This window comes from Prenolepis imparis, unplaced genomic scaffold, assembly GCF_030444845.1.
Source record: "Prenolepis imparis isolate NDT839.2.m4 unplaced genomic scaffold, iyPreImpa1.0 SCAF_5, whole genome shotgun sequence".
In the NCBI taxonomy this organism is placed as follows: Eukaryota; Metazoa; Arthropoda; class Insecta; order Hymenoptera; family Formicidae; genus Prenolepis; species Prenolepis imparis.
In genome coordinates, this window is record NW_028141163.1 from 9,002,681 (window position 1) to 9,007,977 (window position 5,297).

General features: G+C 29.4%; 1 protein-coding gene across 4 annotated transcripts in view; it reads right to left on the reverse strand.

Moving 5' to 3' along the window:
- LOC145935771 (uncharacterized) overlaps window positions 1-4,990 on the reverse strand; it is a 47,611-nt gene extending 42,621 nt beyond the window's left edge. The window contains exons 1-7 of one of the 4 annotated variants that reach the window (XM_083037350.1): window positions 4,767-4,990; window positions 3,831-3,908; window positions 3,596-3,677; window positions 2,918-3,006; window positions 2,737-2,769; window positions 2,062-2,267; window positions 1,697-1,748 (exon numbers count right to left, since the gene is read on the reverse strand). The gene's annotated coding sequence lies outside the window, so the exon portion shown is untranslated. Of the gene's footprint in view, window positions 1-1,696; window positions 1,749-2,061; window positions 2,278-2,736; window positions 2,770-2,917; window positions 3,007-3,595; window positions 3,678-3,830; window positions 3,909-3,989; window positions 4,099-4,766 lie in introns of those variants that run through there. The other 3 variants (XM_083037348.1, XM_083037351.1, XM_083037352.1) reach the window with 3 other exon arrangements.
- Window positions 4,991-5,297: the final 307 nt, after the last annotated feature.

Sequence of the window (5,297 nt, forward strand, 5' to 3'; positions counted from 1 at the left end):
TATCGCTCGTAATCTTGCTTTCGAGAATAACTATGCATATCTATTTATTTTTTAATCTTACACAGACAGAATTTGCTCTTAGAATTTACCCTGAAAATCATGATAATCGTGGGACAATATGGTATGGAAAGAATTTTGTAAAAATTTCTCTGATTAATATTTATCACAATAAAAATAATAATATCTATCACAATAAAATTTAAAATATGTTTGATTAATTTTACTATGCAGTTTAATAAAATTAATCAAACATTTTATATTTTATTGTGATAGATATTATTATTTTTATTGTGATAAATATTAATCAGAGAAATTCTCATAAAATTCTTTCCATACCATATTATCTTACGGTTACCATGATTTTCAGGGTAAATTCTAAGAGAAAATTTCCTCAGTGTACAATTTTTTAGTATTGCTTTAAAAGATGATAGATATATTCTATATAGATACATATATTCTTTATATATGTTCTTTATAAATTGCAAGTCCCTTTAAACGCTATAAAATCAAATAAATAAAATGACAGTTTATCAATGATAACATGATTTTTTGTTTCTATCATGTTATCAGTATGAAGATTCTTACAAGTTATTGTGCAGCCAAGAATTACAAGATTTCGATAACGTCATCCCAACTTATTTCCTGGTGACATTATTGTTACTTTGGATCCATATAAAATCTCGCTGATATTTTTAAGATATACATGTTAATTAAAGGTGGCGAGGGGGGGGGGGGGGGAGAAAAATGCTATCTTATCGTACGGATTATTTTTATCATATGAGATATTTCAATCAATCTATAAGAGATATAGTTTAAATAAATAAATTTACATATATATATGTATATATATATATAAATTTATATGTAGAAAATCAAATTTATATAATTTGTATAAAATATAAAGTTAATTTTATAAAATTGCATATTTTTGTTAACGAACAATATATTATAATTATTACTTATTCGATTGTCCTTTAGTTTCGCGGAAATATTAGACAAATTATTTATTATGTTATGCAGCTGTCTTTTATCAGCCAGTCAACCGATAATTGTCTAATATTTGTCTAATATTTCTGAGAAACTAAAGAAACTGACAATCGAGTAAGTATAATAACTAATATATTAATCGTTAACAAAAATATGCAATTTTATCAAATTAACTTTATACTATAAAATTTTAACTGTAAAACATTAAGTAGTTATTACAGTTATGTATCGTAACGCACAATATTTGAAATTCAATTATTATTTAAATATAAATTATTATAATAGTCAATATCGTTTTGAATAGCTTTGAGCTAAACCCGTGACTTTTAAAAACTTTTCACTTTATATGTTTATGGCTTTAATAAGTTCAATGAACTAACGCCAACGCTTCATATTAACTCTCATCAGTACACCGAGCAATTCACGAAATGTAACTGCTCATCTTTCACTAACTTTAGCTCTTACATAACATCCAATGCTAAACAAGTTTAATTCGTGTTATTCATAAACCCGTCTTATTCATCAATATGAAAGGGCTATGAACTATGTAGATATATATATTTTATTTGAAATAATTATTTATAATAATAATTAAACAGTTGTAACACGCGAACTATCTACAATCTACGATCCAAATCTACATCTACATCAATATCTAATCTCTACAAAATACTATTATCTCATAATAAACTAATAATTTACCACTCACCGACCGATGAACAACAGCAGATGAGTTACGACTGCATCGAAGCTATGTTGATCTGTAACATACAAATAAAATCTAAATTACAGCAGCGCGTTAAATGATTAATATTTTCAAAAATTATTATTGTGCCCATTAAATTTTATATTCGATGAATACAATCATCAGTAGATGTATAATTGAATAACTTTATAACTTTATAAATTTTGTAAAGACGATACTTTTTAGAATATAAACTTATATATCAAAAATATTTCTCTCTAATTCTCTATTGTTAATTCATTCTAATAGAAATAGAAGGTAAAATATATGTATATATATGCGTGTACGCGATTTATAACAAGTATATTATACAATATTACAATACTCACCCCAGAGTTGCTTTGCCGGCGCCCGATACCTTCTAGGCCTGCTCCTCCTCTCAGGTCGGATAGGTCAGAATTGTCCATTCATTTTTAAAGTCCGTCGATTTCCGAAACACGCGATACTTTAAACGACACTCCCGCACTATAAACGCGCGATACTTTGAACGAAACTTCCGCACTAAACGCGCGATACTTTGAACGACACTCCCGCGCTAAAATGAACTACAAAATTGCAGTAAAATAACGTGAGATCTAAAAGACATTTTGCAAGTATTTTATCGCGATTAAAAAATAATGAAAAGAATAATAATTAATGAATAAGAATAATGAATAAGAATAATGAGTAAAAATTTGGATAATAATTTACGAGAATATTTTAGAACTTTAATGCAAATTCTACTGCGAGTTACTTTATTTTATTTATTTCGTTTGAGATTGATTGGTTGCATTGATTGATTATTGAATTTTCGCGACAATATCGACGCGTAATAAAGAATATATAAATATTATAATGATAATTTTAATATTATAATAATAATTCTTTTTAGAAATATATGTATAAAAAATATCTATACATCTACATCTCTAATCTAATCTCTACTTTCTACAATACAACTAATTTCTACAATATACTACAATATTCTACAATGTACTATAATAAATTAATGATTTATCACTCACAGGTCGATGCGCAATATAGCTACGTTGATCTCTCTGTAACATACAAAAAAATCCGAATTGTAGCAACATCAGCAGTTAAATTTTATATTTTTTACGCACACTCAGTAGAAATTTAATTAAAAAACATTTTATAAATTTTGATTTAATAATTACAACTAATAAACAAATAATAAATCCTTACCCCAAGGTTGCTCCGCCGATGCCTGATGTCTCTCCCAGACCTCCTCCTCCTCTCAGGTTGTCGACGTCTTCAGATAATAATAAGTTGATCTGTAAAATAAAAATTAAATCCAAATTGTAATAGGGCTTAAAATAATTAATATGTAAAAAATTAATATTATATGCTTCGAATTTTATATTTCGATACATAGAATAATAAATACAAATATATTTAAATAGTGCTACTAAACTATGTAGTTTAGTAAAATTAATCAAACATGTTTTATATTTTATTGTGATAGATATTATTTTTATTGTGATAAATATCAATCAGAGAAATTCTCATAAAATTCTTTCCATACCATATTATCCCATGATTATCATGATTTTCAGGATAAATTCTAAGAGAAAATTCTCTCAGTGTATTAATAATTTTTTAAATATTTTATTTAAACAAGTTTCAAAAATTTTAATTTTTTATTTAAACAGTAATAAATAATTTTATAATAAATAATAATAAATAAACTTAATATTTAATTTAAAAAATTTTAAATTTTTGGTTCGTTTCTTATATTATTCATTTTATATATTATTTATCATAGTTGATATATTTTATACGGTATATTTTGTTATTTTCTCTAATTCATTAACTACTAATTAAAGTAAAAAATATTTTTAAATGTTATATTTTAAAACTCACCAATCCAATGCATAGCAATCAAGTTCCATAGCATATAGTACATATCGTAGTACATATATTTTTTCGTTATTCTTCCGTTATTCTGTAAAATACACAAATATATAATCTTTATTTAAATTAGCGCAAATATCCAAATTATATTTAATATCTCTTTAAAAGTAATTATTGCGCGCATTAAAATTTTTTTCTATTTAATTTTTTACAAAGAATAATAAATAAATAATAAATTATTTACCTCATGTTTTCTTCACCTTTGCTTGATATAACTCAAGTCTTCCTCCTTGTCTGCGTGCCTTCGATTTCCGCGCGGACACTGCAACAATTATTAGTTCACTGGATTAAGGAATGTCGGTGCGAGAACACAAATTCAGTTTTAATAAGTTTAACAAAATACTTTTATTAATGCAACAACGGAATAGTCACTGGACGCGATTAATACTTGATCGATATTGGTACTCGACTTGTTAAAATATTCGCTCGACACGCGCTCGATTCTCTCTCGATAGCCGTGTGATCGTGCAAAATTGGGGGCGAGACAAAAGGCTCCCGATCGAGTGATCGATGCTTGCCAATCAGAATCGTCCGCGAGGAATGCCAAAAAAAAACCTCTTGGCGATGTTATTGTCGAAGAGGTGACAAAAACGAAATACCGGAGCGCGCGACGTAAACACCTTCTGTTTCGAGCTTAGCTAACATCGTATATGTTAAACGTTTAAAGTAAATATTCTTGCCTTTTGAATGTTAACGTAAAATGTTTTTTCACCTTTTCATTATTCGATACTTCGATAATTGTTTTCCGGTATCATCGCTTTTTCGTTCCACTCACTGATGCGAACACAATTTATTACATATAATGGTTCGCTCGCAGAAACAATTAATCGTGATTACGCGCGCACTATAATCACATCTGAATAAAATTATATAAACTTTGCACTCATCGTCAGGCAACTCGCTCTTGATAATGGCGGGAAGAAAACGCGGAAAAGGCGCGCTAAACTCGATAACGACGCTCTCTCATGACATCTCTCGACTTGATTTCGCGTGCGCGTGAACGGCAGAGGTTATAACAACCTCACCATAAAATGATCAATAGTCATATAAACGTCGTGTTTATATGTTACGCGGTCGGAAATTATTATATTTTTAATATTTGACAATAATTTATATTCACCTCATGTCTCGTCCATCGCTCGATGCCGGTGCTCAAGACTCTTCCTCCTCTCGTCTCTTATTTCAGCTCGCTTTTCTCGCTTTTTCCTTGCACTCACTAGTGAACCCAATTTATTATATATAAGCCTTCGCTCGCAGAGACAGATTAATTGTGATACGCGCGTACTAATCACACCTGAATACAATTAATGATCGCGCGACACTTTGCACGACGCACATCGTCAGGCGACGTTCTCGATTATGGCAGGAGTCGGAAGTGGAACGCGAGAGTAGCGCGTCAAGATCGAGAATAATCGATACTCGCGCGCCCTTGCGATATCTCGCGCGAATAACAAAGATTACAACGAATCATCGATGGTCACGTAAACACGGTATTTATATGCTACTAATTGGAAGTGGAAAATTAATATAATATGATTTCAATTATGTCTTACTGTCTTATTCGCGAATTAAATGCGTTGCGATTCAGAATCGATTTGACCTCGCAGTGTTTCGATATCGACTCCTATGACGCCGTAGTAGCAGTAGCTCC